This window comes from Protobothrops mucrosquamatus, unplaced genomic scaffold, assembly GCF_001527695.2.
Source record: "Protobothrops mucrosquamatus isolate PMUCROS unplaced genomic scaffold, P.Mucros_1.0 scaffold_199, whole genome shotgun sequence".
Classification (NCBI taxonomy): domain Eukaryota; kingdom Metazoa; phylum Chordata; class Lepidosauria; order Squamata; family Viperidae; genus Protobothrops; species Protobothrops mucrosquamatus.
In genome coordinates, this window is record NW_015386275.1 from 463013 (window position 1) to 479923 (window position 16911).

A 16911-nucleotide genomic window follows, 5' to 3' on the forward strand; every position below is an offset into this window, starting at 1 on the left:
GTCTTGGAAGGGTTGAGCCTGAGTCTGTTCCTCCCCATCCAGACCCGTACGGCCTCCAGGCAACGGGTCATCACGTCAAGGGCATCGTTGGGGTGGCCTGGGGTGGAAATGTACAGCTGCGTATCATCAGCGTACTGATGGAAATCCACCCCAAAGCCACGAATGATCTCCCCCAGCGGCTTTGGATGGAAGCTAATATTGTGTTACTTCCAAAGGTGGGTCAGGATGCCACGATGATAAAGAATTACAGACCAATCTCGGACTTCTGGTTTTGTGCGGTAGCGACCGGTCACAGGCTTGCAGATTCTCCGCACCCCCGCAGCTAATTTCACTCTGCCAGGGGACCCTAAATGAGTCTACATTGCCCCGGAGAGGCGGTGAAGAAAGAAGGATGCCCCAGCGATTCTGGAAGAATGGCGGTCGTTCCGTTCAACTTGGGGTAAGCCTTCTAACCTGACAGGAGAAAGGCTGGCCGTACTTCATTGACCAGCCCAAGCTACTTGCAGCCGAAGTCCAAAAGTACTAATCAGCACAACTGTGAACAGTGTGCTTGAAACTGGCTGAGGAATTTGATCTTTTCTTTTCTATTCTATATTTAATTTCCTGGAAAAGATCTCCAAGAAGCAAAATACCTCCGAAAGGGAAGGAGGGGGATTTCTGTCCCACACTTATAATAATGGAAGTGGCGAATTAATCATTTTATGATCAAAATATATGGAAGTGAAATAAATATAAAACCTGAAATTTAAAACTTAAATCTGGATAAATCTAAAATTGTTGAATGGTTAAGATTCTCATTCTAAAGATAATTGTTCATTTTGGAAATTGAAAAACAAATAGATGCTGACACCTAATGGTGGATGAAGACTATGACAGCTATGACTTTAATATAAGACTTGGCAAAACCTGGGAAAAGCTAATCTGTGTTTGTGACCTTCAAAGCTTTAACAACAAACAACAGCTGTAAAAAAAAAAAGACAATAATCTGGGCTGTAGACAAAGAGAGAATTATAAATTTCAGAAAAAAAATCTTTTTTGAACTATTTGGATTACAAATATCTGATTAATTGGGTGTCATGGTTCCGACAGATGAAACTCTTCAAAAGAACCTCAAAGCATTGTTTTACCTTAAAGAATCTTTATTTTGAGTAGCATAACATCGGCAGTGCATGATCGAAGCCAAAAACTGAATTTCCCTCCCCTGAGCACATAATATCAAAGCACAATTCCCTCCTCCAATTGACAGTCATAAATCACATTCCCCAATTAGTTTGAAGCGCGGGCTTTCTCTCCAATTTTAAATCTACCTGTGCCCCCGTCTTAGGGATTATGAGTTTGGCGGGTAGTGAAAAAGGTGGGATGTGTCGACTCACCATCGGGTCATTCTCTCCCTCGTTGTTGCTGTTGTAGGAAGGTAGAACAATGGCAGGTCCAGCTTAGGTCTCGGCACTCTCCTGCGTAGGGGATGTGACTTGAGCAACAGGCTCCTGTACAGTCCAGTTGGATTTCTCTTTCGTTGGCTGCTGGGTTGGTTTCTTCCTCGCTGGTGGCTCTGGTCTATTCTGCTGCTGGGGGTAAGGGACTGGGCAATTCGCTGCTCGGTATCCCTGCTGTCCACATCTGAAACACTTGATCGATGGCCCAGTAGGTGGTCTGGGATTCTCTGCAGCCACAGCGGTTGGAGGCTTTCGGGGGGGGTGGCTGTCGCTTGGGTTGATTTGGCCTCAACTCGCCTTCCTGGGGAGAGTGGCTTCTGATAGCGGGCAAGCTGAACATCTAGTCTTACTGCTGCCTGGTACCACTCTTGCAGCTGATCAGGGACTGCTCTATAAATACAAGCCTGGGAGAGGTGGTCATCTAGTCCCTCCCTGAAGTGATGGACCAGGGATTGCTCGGGCCACCTCTCTATTCGGCCAGCTATCTTGTGAAACTCTTGTACATATTCCAGTGCAGGCCTGCCGGCTTGTTTTGTTTTGTGGATTTGCTCCTCCACTTTGAGGGCAATAGATGGGTCCTCGAACCTTGCTCTCAGTCCTAGGAGAAGAGATGGGGGTCTTCTAACTTGCGTGCTTGCTCGTTATATAAATTGTTCAGCCACTCGGATGCTTCTCCTTCTAAGCTGGATGCAATCACATCAACCATAGCGGCTGGATTCGGATAGAAATAGGCACAGCGGTTCAAGTGAGAGCGCACCTGATTGAGGAAAAAGATCAGCTTTTCTGGGTCCCCATTGAAAGTGGCTCTAAGAGGTGGCACCATCAGTGGTTGCTGGCTTCCCCACTGTGAGCATTACACTCCCAACTGTTTCTGGCCCCTCCATGGTGGCTGCTGCATTCCCAGTTGCTGCAAGCCTCCCAATGGTTGTTGTGCGCCCAGGGGCTGTTGCCACCCCCCTGCTGTTGTGGCATCACCGGTTGCATCATCTCCCAATTGTTGTACGACCCCCACCGATCTCAGCGACTGCTATAATGGCACACCCAGCTGCTGCGGGCCTCCCAGCGGTTGCTGCATGGGTGGGGATTGCTGCCATCCCCACTGCTGTTGGCCCACGGGGGGTTGTGGTGCCCCCAATTGCTGCAGATCACCCTATGACCCCAGAGGTTGTTGTTGCTGGATCCCCACTGGTTGTGGGGCCCCCAGCAATTGTTGCACGTTTGGGAGCGACTGCCAATCTCATTGCTCCTGCAGTGCTGCCAGCAGTTGTTGACCCCTTGGCAGCTGCATCATCCACGGTTGCTGCAAGGTCCCCATTTGCTTCTGCACTTTCGGGGGCTGTGGCCATCCCCAATTTGGCTGCTCCATTGCCAGCGACTGCTGGCTTCCAGCTGGGGAGGCTGTGGCATTTACCATTGTTGTGCGGGCCCCGGGTTGGGTGGCTTCGAGGACTGGGAGAGGGGGCTGGGGGTTTCCCTTGGTAGGAGTTGGTGGCTGCTTCTCCAATCATCATGATCACTCACATATGGGGAGCGGGAAGGTTATTCTCCACTCTTCATCTCTAACTCCTCAACTCTTTCCACCAACTTCTCCACTGACTGGTTATGTGCTGCAGACAGGTACTTCCACTCACCCGAGTCCTCAATGGTAGACGGTTTTGTGGTTCTTCAACAGTCTGGGGAATGTGAGGTGCCGTAATCCCTTTGTAGCAGCTCACCCCGTCTGCCTTTGAAGCACTTGAGGGTGGCAAAGCCATCTCAAGGTGTCTGGGGTCTTTGCTGGGTAGGGTCCATTCTGACAACCAGATTAACTGTCCTCGTGGCTTGGGCTTTGCCCCCAGCTGGGAAGCCTGAAAAAGTTCCTTCTCTGCCGGCGCGCTGGCTGTCGCTCCCCCCTCTGGGGTAGCAGCCACTGCCAGGGTGCTGGTTTCAGGCGTTCCCTCTTTCTCCATGCTGAGATCTTCCCCGTATCTTTGTCAGCTTATCCCTCCTTTCTAGGGACAGCGACTGGGGCTTGGGACCCCAAGATAGTTAGGGAAAAGTTGAAGTTTTTGACTTCATGTCATGGTTCCGACAGATGAAACTCTTCAAGGCATTGTTTTACCTTATAGAATCTTTATTTTGAGTAGCATAACATCAGCAGTGCATAATCAAAGCCAAAAACTGAATTCCCTTCTCCTGAGCACATAGTATCAAAGCACAATTCCCTCCTCCAATTGACAGTCATAAATCACATTCCCCAATTAGTTTGTAGTGTGGGCTTCCTCTCCAGTTTTCCAGCCCGCCAAGTCCTTATCAGTTCTGGTTACAATAACCTTGTTTCTCATGCTAGGTTTGTTGTTGTTATGTCTAGCTGGACCCTCGTTCACATCCCCCCTCGCAGCATCATCTAACTCTAAAAGCAAAAGGTAAAAGATGGCTACATTTCCATCTGTTGTCAATGCAAAAACATCCGATGTTAGCAGCGTTGACATCGGGACTCTAAAGCTAGTTGCAGAGAAAAGAAAAGAAGAGAAAAACTCAAATTCTTGACCATCATGGATCAGAGACATGTAGAAAGAACATATCAAGAAAACATAAATATTCCACAGGAGGAGATATATAGTACGTATACTGCAACTAATTCAAACAACAATGACTTTAAACCATAAAGAAATCCAAAATAACTTTGAAAATATAAATCAATCTATTTCCAAGTTAACTTTACAAAAAAAAATTTCCATAAAACAACAGAGAAGGAGCAGATAAAACAGATAAATGGATACAAAATTGGGAATAGAGACTTAAAGATGGAACTTAACAAAACAAGGAAACGTGATTTAATCCTAGTGGAAAAAAATTCACAAGAATTGGAAAAAACAACTTATCCCTTAAGACTACAAAATAAATCTTAGGACAAGAAAACTGATTGGATAAAATGGACTGTAGAGATGTCAGGAACATCGGAAGAGAAAGGAAATGATAAGAGAAGCGGAGAGAAAGAAAAAGAAAAAGATTTTAAATAAACATGGAAAGGCAGAAGCCCCGTACAAAGACACTTCATCTAATTTACTTTTTCTGTCTACAGTAACATTTACGAACATATGGAAAACTCAGCAAAATACATTGATTAAGAAGATACTGGGCAAAGGAAAAAGACCAAACTGGAAATCAAGAAAATAGATGATGGGACCTACCAAAGAAAATACTTAAAAAAGAAACATTTGTTTGAATATGGTTAAAGAAATAGAAAAGATTTGGAATATATATGTCATTCTAAGAGGGATGAATCCCCTAAATAATATAGTATGCTTCCCCCCTTTTTTTACTCTATTTCTTGATATGAGTAATATAAAAAAGTTGAAATGGCTTAGATAAAGGAAATGTTTTAGGTATTTAAATGTAATTGAATTTAAGAAAATTATAATGGATAAAAAATGTTTTGAATAAGAGTTAAAGGACTAGATGACTAGATGTATTAAATGGAATGTTTAAAGATTAAACATACTTTTAATTATGGTTAAAAAGAATAAGAAATCTTGGAAACAAATATATATTAACTTAGGAGGGATATATACAGTATTTTAAGCAGTATGTTATTTTTTATGTTTCTTTACTCTTGCTCTCCTTTCTTTTTTTTTTCATTGTTTTATCTATTCCTTAAGAAATGTAAAAGTGCTGAGATGGTTCATATGGAAAAAATAGACTTAAATTTTTAAATGTAATTAATTTTTGAGAAAATCTTAACCAGTAAGAATACTTAGAATTTTGTGGGAGAACTAAATTTAAATAAGGACTGTAACAGGATCTATGATAAGGCAACCAGAATGATTGGATAGAAAAGAAATATTATATGGATGTGATTATTATTTTTAGGAATATTGGGAAAAATTATATATTTAATTGTTATCTATCATAACAATAAGAATTGTATTAACTCAATGTTGGCAAAAGAGGATATTTTGGCGAAAAGAGGAAATCAACTAAAACCATTATGTGGATTATGGATTATTGAAATCAATTGTTAGTGATTGTTTTATAAATATAAACCCAGACAACACACTGTTCAGTAATTATTAAGTGATTTATGTTTTAAAAAATCAATAAAATATATAACAAAAAAAATATTACAAAAAAAAGAATTACAGACCAATCTCATTATTAAATGAGGATTATAAATTATTTGCTGCAATTTTGGCAGAAAGACTAAAAAAAGTTTTACAGCTATATATTCGCAATGACCAAGCTGGCTTTCTGCCAAAAATACAGCTAAGGAACAATGTGAGAATGGTTTTGAATATTATTGAATACTTGCAATACCACAATGAACAACAGGAAGCTTTAATATTCCTAGATGCTTTTTGACATCTTAAATTGGGTCTTTATGTTTAAAGTTCTACAAGAAATGGATTTTGGGGGGAATTTTATTCAAGGGGTTAAAGCTATTTATACATTACAGCAAGCAAAAATAGTTATTAATGGTTATTTAACTAACTCATGTGAGACTTGAAAGAGTACAAGACAAGAATGCCTGCTGTCTCCACTGTTGTTTATTTTGATGCTATAAGTCCTGAATAGAGATATCAGACAAGATGAGAAAATAAAAGGTATTAATGTTAAGAAGGAAGTTTATAAATTGAGGGCCTTTGCGGATGATTTGGTGATATTTCTGCAAGACCCAAAAAATAATATAGAACATTTGATGAGGAAACTAAATGAGTTTGGGTCCTTGGCCGATTTCAAAATTGATAAGCAGAAAACATCAATGTTGACTAAGAATATGACTGCACAGGATGGTGATATATTGACTAAAATGTCTGGTTTTAGGGTTGAGAAAAAGGTGAAATATTTGGGGGTTACATTAACAAACTCAAACACAAACTTGTTCAAAAATAATTATGTGCCTTTTTGGAATGGTATCAAAAAAGATTTATTAAGATGGGACAAATTGCATTTATCATTACTGGGTAGAATTTCTGTGATTAAGATGAATGTTTTACCAAAGATGCTCTTCCTGTTTCAAACATTACCAATACTTGCAACTGATACTCCGTTTAAACAATGACAGAGGGATATCTCTAAGTTTGTATGGCAGGGGGAAAAAACCAAGAATTAAATATAAATTATTGCAAGATGCTAAGGAAAGAGGGGTTCGAGACTTACCCGATTTGAAACTGTATTTTGATGCTGCTTGTTTGGTTTGGTTAAAAGAATGGGTGAACCTTCAGAATAAGAGGTTACTGGATCTAGAAGGCCATGAACTAAGGTTTGGTTGGCATGGTTACTTGTGGTATGACACAGTTAAAGTAAATGTTGATAACCATAACCATTTTACTAGGCGTGCCATTTTGAGAGTTTGGAATAAATATAAAACAAGGTTCTCTATGAAGGTGCCACCTTGGGTTTCCCCACAAGAAGTCTTTTTTAGACAGTCGAGATGGTGATGAGACCAAATTGGTGGATCTATGGTAAAATAATATTTCTTAATTTGAGTGAGCCTACCCTCAAATCCAAGGAGGAGCTAGAATCAGAAGGTCATGTCTGCCATTAGTTTACATATATGCAATTGAAAGAAAGATTTAAGTTAGATAAAAAGAATCATGGGTTAATTTTGTTAAAAATGAACTGGAAACCCTACTGTGCGGTAGTGATGAACATATTATTGCTAAAGTTTATAAAATGTTATTGAATTTAAATCTGGAAAATGAACAAGTAAAACATTGTATGGGTACAATATAATGCTTGAACAATGGGAAAATATGTGGAATAAAGGATTAAAATTTACATTAAATTATAATTTAAAAGAAAAATTTTACAAGATGATATACTGTTGGTATTTAACACCAGACAAGTGATCAAAAATGTATAAAGGTATTTCAAATGAAAGTTGGAAATGTAAAGGTAAAGAAGGGACTTTTTACCATTTATGGTGGTGTGATAAAGCAAGAAAATATTGGATAGGATTCAAATATTAATACAGAAAATTCTTAAAGTGAATATAGAAGGAGTTGCTTTCTGTCTTAAAGGTGAAGTTACTTCTGGTTTCAGCAAGCTACAATGAATTACGGGGTGGATCTGCCTTAAGGTTTTGGGGAGTTCTAATTCCACAGTGACTGGGTTTATAATGCGCTTGGTGGGAAAGGGGCCTACAAATTTGGGCCCTAACTTCTTAGAAGGTTGTAGTGATTGTAGAAACCTGGTGGATAGGTAAACTCTATTCCCCAGTACGGAAAGATTTGGGTTCTATTCTTATCTGCTTGAGCTTTATAAGCGTCCCTGGCTTCATCTAGATGTTTTCTAACTATCGGCCAGGTATTTTGCAACTGAATTATCCATTCCTTAAGGGAAGGGATGGTGGGTTCATTGGTTGGCAGTTCAGGCATTGGGCTGAACACCTGTCCTGTGGCTATTTAAAAGGGAGTGTATTGGACAGCAATGTTATATGCTACTTCGGCAAATGGCGAGAGATCAGTCCAATTGTCCTGTTGGTAGTTAATAAAGCATCTAAGGTACTGTTACAAAACTGAGTTCGTTCATTCTGTCCCACCATTCATTTGAGGATGGTGACTAGAACTCAAGCCTTGTTCTGTGCCCAATAGGTCCAAAAAGGCCCTCCAAAACGTTGACGTAAACTGGACACCTCTGTCTAAAATTATGCACTGAGGGGCTCCATGCAATCGATAGATATGTTGGAGGAACATCTTAGCTAGGATTTTGGCAGTTGGGATCTTCTGGCACGGAATGAAATGGACATGTTTTGAGAACAAGTCAGTCACGACCCAAATAACTGTATTTCTCGCACTTTCCAGCATTCCACAATAAAGTCCATAGAAATCTCTCTCCAGGATGCTGAAGGGCTCGCTACTGGCTGCAAAAGGCCTGGCGTTTTTCCTTGCCTTCGTTTCACTGCAGTGCAAGTAGGGCAGCTGGCCTCATAACTTTCAGTGTCCTTTTTCAATGATGGCCACCAGAACTGCCTTTTCACTAGATATAGGATTTTCATAAATCCAAAATGTCCTACCAGTTTTGAATTGTGGGAGACTTGCATAGTTTTTAACTTTTGCATGGCAGGGACATACAGTTTTCCCCCCACCCATGCTAGTCCATCCTGCAGCGAGCAAAAAATTTTGTGCTCTGAAAACCACTCCTCTTTCTCTAAGGCTTGTTTGAACATTGTTGAGGCAGCATTGTCTAGTGGCATGGGTGTTCTCTTCTGTGATCTCATAACCACTGGATCTGCTAATTGCTGTGCTGATAGCAAAGGCTTGACTACATGCACTTTGGTTCTGTTATACTGCAGCATTTGGGATAGAATGTCAGCTAAAAAAATCTCCCCCCCCCCGGCAAGTAATGGAGAGTAAAATTGAATTGGTGAAAGGGTTGGGCCACCGTGCTTATTTAGGGAACATGTTCCTAGGCATTTTGAGAGCTTCTAAGTTTTTATGATCCGTCCATACTTGGAAAGGGATTTTGCTCCCTTCCAAGAAGTGCCTCCAGGTGAGGAGGGCCCAGCGGACTGCATAAGCTTCCTTCTCCCAGACCGCCCAGTGCTGTTCAGTTTCTGACAATTTTTTGGAGATATAGATGCATGGTTGTAATTGGCCCTTCTCATTTTCTTGGAGTAACACTTTCCCTACTGCTACATTGCTGGCATCAGCTTGAATTATGAACCCCTTTTCTGGATCCGGGTGTTTTAAAATCAGTTCTGCTGAGAAAAGCCTCTTTAGCTTTTTGAAATGCCATTTGGCACTCCATAGTTCATTTCAACGGCTGGCTATGCTTTGGCTTATCAGTCCCTTTGGTTGTTAACAGGTTTGTGATAGGTAAGGCAATCTGGGCAAAAGAAAGGGTGAATTGTCAGTAGAAATTCGCAAAATCCAGGAAACTCTGTAGCTGCTTTCTGGTGTGGGGTGGCCGCCCATTCCAAAACGGTGCGTACTTTTCTCGGACCCATTTCCACCCCCTCATAAGAGATCCGGTAGCCCAGGTAGTCGATTGTTTCTTTGTGGAATTCACATTTAGACAATTTTGCGTAAAGTTTGGCTGCTCGGAGTTTATTCAGGACCGCCCTGACCAGTTTCATGTGTTCAGCCTTTGTTTTGGTGTAGATTAATATATTGTCCAGGTACACCAAAACTCCCTTATATAGGTGCTCATGGATTGATCAGCTGCATGAACATTGCAGGGGCCCCTTGCAAACCAAAGGGAAGTACCTTAAATTGGAAACAGCCGAGAGGGCAGTTGAAAGCAGTTTTCCATTTGTCTCCCTCCCTGATTCTAACTCTGTAGTATGCCTCTCACAGGTCTAACTTGGAAAATATCTTTCCTTTTGATAGATGGGCCAGCATATCTTTCATGAGGGGCAAGGGGTACACATTTTCCACACACACAGCATTCAAACCTCTATATCCACACAGAGATGAAGAGAACCATCCTTCTTCTCTCTGAATAGCACAGGTGCGGCCACCTGGGATCTGGCTGGCTGGATGAACCCATGGGCCAGGTTTTTATCAGTGAACTGACATAGTTCGTTTAATTCCCTGGGGGTCATTGAGTACAGCTTTGGCTTTGGCAGCTTAGCTAAGTATGGCCTGCATGGCTTCACTGCTTAAGGTAGCTGTTATTTCTCATGTTTCTTCTCTTCCTGACCAGCATCGTTTGCTCGGTAAAGAAGTTTTCTCACTGGGGAATTTTAAATGTCCCATTCTTCAATTTACTAGCAGGTTCTACTTCTTCAGCCACGCCAACCCTAGGACAAGAGGCTACTCCATGCCAGGGGCCACAACGAAGGCTAGAGTTTCTGAGTGGCTTCCCATGTTTAGCCCCAGGGATTTCATGGCTAATGTAGTCGGGATGCCCTCTGCGATGGACCTGTCAAGTTGGCAGAATGAAATGTTTTTTTAAAACTTTCTTAGTTGGACTCCTAACTTCTCGACTAGGGCTGGGCTGACCAGGCATTGGGTGCACCTGAGTCTAAGAGGGCGGTTAGGGTCACCTTTCCTTCTCTGCCTGGAATTAACAGTTCTATGGGCGTGGTCATTGGTGCGATCAGGCCACTTACCAATGGGTCATCATCTTAGTCACTTTCTGGCATCCCCTGTTCATCCTCTGGTGGGGTTGGAGTTCCATCCCTTGGTTTTGAGTTTGGATGGACTCCATGACTTCTGCACTCCTCAGGGCCATGTCTTACTGACGTTGGTTAGGCTTGGTCAGCTTCCCTCCAGACTGCCATTCGCCTTTCTTGATCAGAGTTTTGCTGTGGCACTTCTTTGCCACATTTGAAGCAGGCTGTTGAGTGTGAGGGCGCAACTGAGGCTTTAGTTGGTTCCCCCTTCTTCTCCAGTGGAGATCATTTCCATGCTTTGTCGGAGTGATAATGGTTGCGATTCTGGTCGGTTTCCACTTCTTTGGTCAGGATGCACAAGTTGTGTAATCACACCGGGGCTCCCCTGACCATGCATCCATTGTACAGGTTGTCGTTTAGCCCATCTTGGAAACAGCTGATCAAGATGTCTTCGGGCCAGTTGAGGTGACATGCCAGGTCTCAGAACGCTTCTGTGTACTCAGCCACCAGTCGATGTCCCTTCCTCACAGTCTTTATGCAATCTTGCGCCTTCTGATTAGCCAGATGATCCTCGAACCTCCATCTCAGAGCTGTCATGAAATTGTTAAAGTTTCGGAGCTTCGGCGTGTTGCAGTTGTACAGGGTGACCATCTATTGAGCTGCGGTCCCTTCCAGGGCTATGGTGACGACCCTTACTCTGGCTTTTTCACTGGGGAGAATTCTCCCATACACTAGTATGTAGGTGAAGACATGGGAAAGGAAGAACCCCATCAAATTTCACTCCTAGAGGGACCAGTTTTGGCTCCTCTGGCGGGGCTCTCTCTTGGGACGTGGATCGAGCATTCATCCCTCTGGGGGCTGCTCACTGCGGTGCTGCCAGAGTGGTCACTGCTGTTTCCATGGAGCCAGTCACCCTTCCCGTGGCCTAAGTTGTCATAGATTCACTCCCACCGCACTCGGTTTCTTTGAGTTGCTCCCCCCTCCTACTCTTGCACTGTCCATTTTGAGGTCCTGAAAGGCTTCCACCATGTATTGCACAGTTCGCTTCAGGATCTGGTCAGTTGATTCCTGCTCTTCTCCGGGTCCTCATCATTATCGTAGAGCAGTTCCATCTTTCACTTCCAGCCCTGCTTTCGGCTGCCTCAGGTGAATGTCACTCGCTGGGCTCTTCCGACCCATTATTCTCTCTTCCCGATTCCAAATGACCATCACAGTTTCATGGAGCTCTCTGTGGTGATCATCTTCTTTATCCACCGAGAGGAACTTTCTTCTGGGTGGTTTTTTTTGATGGACTCTCCCCAGCATTTGGTCTTGTCCTGTTTGCTGCCATGGAGGGACATAGTGTGCATATTCCCCACGATAGGGCAGTTGCCTCTCCTTGTTGACCTTTTTTGCAGATCTTGCTTAATGTAAGGTCCTGCTTCAGCTAGTCCTCCCAAGAAAACAGAACTGTTGAAACTGGCATTGTTTCAAAAGGAACTTCAATTTTTATATATATAATATTTTCTTGGTTTTCTCATTTTACAATTGGGTAATTAAAAAGAAAATTGATGACTGGGTTGATCAATAGTTCAATAGCGTACATAAGTCTTAAGTATAAATCTCATGTTACAACATCAAATATTTCCTGTATTTTTCCATTAATATCTGCTATCTCATATTGGGCTAGTACAATTATTATTATTATCAACTAGATAAAAATATCTTTGTTACAGTTATCAATAATTTTTAGCTTATACATATCTTAATTGTGTTTGCACTTAATCCTTGTATACAATCAATGTCCTGTTATTGCTTTTTTTCAGGCTTTAATTTCCCATCAATATTCAAATTAACACTATTATTTATGATTTCCAAGTATTTTATATTTAGGTGACTAAAGTTTCCCTTATCTCAACTTTTCCCTTTTTCCCTTTTCATAGCAAAGTCTAATATTCTGGTTACACATCTTATCTATTTAATTATAGTATTGCTCTGTTTTCTAAAAATTATCTATTTCCCACCATGTTAAACCATCTGATTAATAATACAGTATCCCCTCTTATAAAGTCAAAACCATTATAGGTGTTGTCTCGGTTAACCAATAGTTTAATAATATACATAATTTTTTAGTTTAAGTCTAATATTAAAACATCAAATACTTCCTCTCTCTTACCAATAATATCTGTTATCTCATATTGGGCAAACAGAATTCTTATTTTCAACTAAGTAGAAACATCCTTGTTATATTTATCAATAAATTTTAGCCTATAGATATCTTAATTGCGTTTGCACTTAATATCCTTATATAAATAATGTCCTATTATTGCAGCATGTCAAACTTGCGACGTCATGCAATGTATTGTGACTTTTCCCCATTCCCGGCAGTGGGGTGGGCGCGGTTTTGATGCGACATCTGGCCCCTGGGCCAGCAGTTTCACATGCCTGAATTATTGCTTTCCCCCCCAACTTTAATTTCCCATCAATATTCAAGAAAACACTATTATTTATGATTTCCAAGTACCTTATGTTTAGGTGACCAAAAGTTTCCCTTATCTCAACTTCTCCCTTTTCCCCTGTTCATACCAAAGTCTAATAATCTAGTTACACATCTTATCTATTTAATTATAATGTTACTCTATTTTCTAAAACGTTATCTATTTTCCACCATATTCAACCATCTAATTAGTGATATAATATCCCCTCTAATAAGTCAAAGCTATTATTTTCTTCAGCCTTACTCTGGCTTTCTTCCTTTGCCAGCTAACCTTCCATGTCAGTGCCTTTGAATCATCAAATAGTTCTCCCTCTATTTTTATATACATATTATTTGGAATAAGAAAGACCATTTGGTTGGGGTTTTTGGGAAGGACGAGTCCATTGGTATTCATTAAATCGCCTCCCTATTACTCCAATTTCCCACAATTGTCCTGATAGGTTTATCTTCCATTCAATCTGTTTTTCCTTTTCCTCAAATATATTCGGATTTCTTAATTTGTAAAAAGTCTTTTCCATTTTCCATGTTGTCACTCCCTTTTCTGATTTTTCAATTGGCTGGGTCTGTTGGTCAGATGGGTCCTCTGTCTTAGTTGTTCCAATTTTCCTTTTGTTTTCTGCGTTGTTAGTTTTTTGTTTGTAGTCAAGATCTGGGTTTGTATGTTTAAGCTAGCACCTTTGTGTTGCTTCTTATTTTGTCACAAGCTGAAAGGATGGTTTCGTGTATTGATTTCAACATGGAAAGGATTTTTTTCCTGATCTTCATCCATATTCTCTTGATAGTATGTTAAGTTGAACACTTTAAAATCGAATGTTAAAAATATTTTTTTATCTTTTGTAGCTGGGTATAGGACATCTATTTCACGTTTTATAGGTGGTCTTTATAGTAGAAATTGTTTATCAAGTAAGAGTTTATAATCCAAGGTGTTCCATCATCTCGTGTAATAACATAATGCTTCTCATGCAGGGAAATAGGAAAGCAATTCCCCGAATATAGCTCTGAAAGTCAGTAAAAGTTTACATTCATAGTTCAAGTAGGCCAGATAAGCCGCCCAGAAATCCCTTCTTTGCAGCTGGGTTTTTGAAAGGTGGTAACTGTCAAGGTCAAACAAATTTTATCTGAAGTCTGAGCTTCGAGCCAAGTCTCTTTTAGGCAATAACAAATTGTAATACCATAATTTGCCACAAGATGTCACCAACACCGTTTTAAGCTTTTTAAGTCCAAAACTTATATGGTGGTTTTTCAAGTCTTATTTTAAAAACAAAAACAAAAAACCAAAAGTCTCCAATAAGAAAAAGAACAATTTTAATCCCGAAGTTTCAAAAGAATATAAATCCAATTAGATTAAAATCAATCTTATAGTTGCTCTGTTTTCCCTGTGTAGTTAGTTGCCGCTTTTCTTAGAGGGTGGGGTAAAAATTCCCTTCCGTCTCTCCTCACAGGGGGAAAAATGCTTTGGGCAGCTTTTACAGGAAAGAAATCTTAGAATCTTAAAGAGAGGATCAGGTCTCACCCAGTTTCATCTGATTTGCTTGAAAGTTGCTTGGTGGTAATTTTGACTTTGGCTGTCAGCCACTTAGTGACCAGCCATATTAATATGGCGGATCATTCCCCTGCCGGTTTGGAGGGCTTCCCCAGATAAAACAGAAGGGCCGCTGCCCTCCCGTGATCAAACGGGGGTCATCTCTAAGGAGCAACGTTTGACCCTTTCCAGGGTCCCCCAGCGGAGCGAATTCAGATGCGAAAGACGGAGCCCATCTTCCTGCGTCTGTGGCACTGCGATGCCAAGCCGGAAGTCTCAAAAGGAACTTTATTGAGAGACAGTGATAGCAGAAGAGTAAAGCAAAATCAATTATTTTCCTGTGTGAAACGTAACATTAAAGCATCCCCTTCACACCCACCTCAATGGTCAAATGTCTAGCTTGATTTCATCCAATTCTCAGTTGCGAAGTTGTTATGGGAACCGAGTTGATAAGTGCAGTTGTCAGGGACTGTTCTCAGCGTTTTGTTTCCCTCTCGGCCTCCTCCCATCAGAGTGGAGATAAGACAGTTGGCCTAGGACACATTCCTTCTTCCGTTCACACCCAGAGGCATCAAAGGGGTGAAGAACAAAGTGGAGGAAACACAGACAGACCTCTCCCCTCCCAACAGAACCCAAAAGTAAAAGGGAATATAGAAGTTGAGGGTCTGACAGATAAACTATTTTGTATGTGTGTGTACACTTTGTTAATTATATCTATTATTAATCTGAGCACACATCTTGTCACAGCATGTTTATGTATCCCATAGGGAAAAGGAAGTGTCACATATGTCCTTATTAGTATATATTTAATGGATATACTGTATGTTGTTAAATGGATGGATTTTGGGAATTCTGAATTGATGTAAAAGAAGTGTAAGCAGTGTCTGTAATATGTGGTCAAAAAAGTTAACATGGTGATCACAGTTGAAAAGTTAACAGTGACCATACAGTTTTCATGTGTTTTGGGTTAAATATAAAAACAAGGAAGAGCTTCAATTACATCATTGTGGCCTCCATCTTGACTTTTTAAAAACCATTTCCTGCAGACCCCCATTAAGCCACCATTTGGGATTTCCTAGAAGTTTGATTTTAAAGACCCTATTATATTTGAAGATTCATATCAATGATACAATATGCCGGTTGTATTCTCTGCTGTTGTAGAAGAGTAAAGACTAATAATGGTATGTCTTAGTTGACCATCTTCTATCAAATAGTATAAAAATAAGTTAGCTAAGCATAAGATTAAAATATTCTTTCTTACTCTTGCAGCATTTTGCACTTTTGCTTATTTATAATCAGTATATCTGAATTGAAAATTAAGTGTGTCTAATTCATATCATCTATCAGATATATGATGCAATTACATCTATTTCTTTCTTACAAATATTGCAGCTGATGGGCAGTTAATGGGAGAAATGTTTAAATTAAAGGAAACCCAAATAGAAAAAATAAAAACAGAATCCAATAAATAGAACAGGAGAAATATATATATATTTGTGTGGTTAATTTATATCCCTTAGATCAGGGGTGAGCAATTAACCTTTTCAAGGAACCATAAGAGAAACTGGGACTGTTGTGGAGGGCTGAACTTAATTCTGCCACCAGCGCTCATGAGTTGAGGGAGGAGGGAGTAAAGAGGGAGGGATCAAGCACAGAGCTTTGCCTCACCTGACCCTTGCTGCTCCTCTTCTGCTGTAGGCACAAAAAAGCTCCTTCTCTCACCAGCCAATTAAAGGAGCACACTCAGCTTCCTCTTCCACCCCTTGAAGTGCACTTATTTACATTTTACTTTCTAACTTTCAATTGATCTTATGCAGACCAGACAGGGACAGCCAAGAGCCAGATGTGACCTGGGTGCCATAAAATGCCCAGGTTTGCCTTAAATAAAATAATAACATCAACAACAATAATGCCACAACATTTATTCATGCATATCTGTCTATCTATCATGACTGCTAGGCTTCCCCATCTTCTCTACTTAATAGCAAAAAGGTAAGGACCAGCATCTCCAGATAATTCTATGAAATATTCATTTTCATATTAAATAAGCATAATAGTAAAGACAACAGTTTATTAAGTCTAAATAGCACACAGATTTTCTATATTTTCTCTGATTGTGATCTCTTGAATGCTTTTCTCATCACAAAGCTTGTCCTAAATTTTTCCAATTTTATTCATTATTAATGTTCAAGAAATTCTTAACATTACACCACTTCAGTTACATCATAATCAGAGGTATTCAGTGTGGACATTTTTTTGGCATGTGTTGTAATCTATATTGTAGGAGGAAAAATGTGACAGCCTATATTAGCCACAAATCAGAAAGAATATAGCTGTAATGTTAAATACTAACACATTTTATTAAAAGACATAAACTCACAAAAGTTTATGCCTTTTTAAAATGTTAGTTTGAGATAGTGCTATGAGATGCTTTTTG

General features: G+C 40.4%; 1 protein-coding gene across 1 annotated transcript in view; it reads left to right on the plus strand.

Moving 5' to 3' along the window:
* Positions 1-16911, plus strand: part of DHRSX (dehydrogenase/reductase X-linked) — a 308329-nt gene that overhangs the window by 251932 nt on the left and 39486 nt on the right. The window lies entirely within an intron of this gene.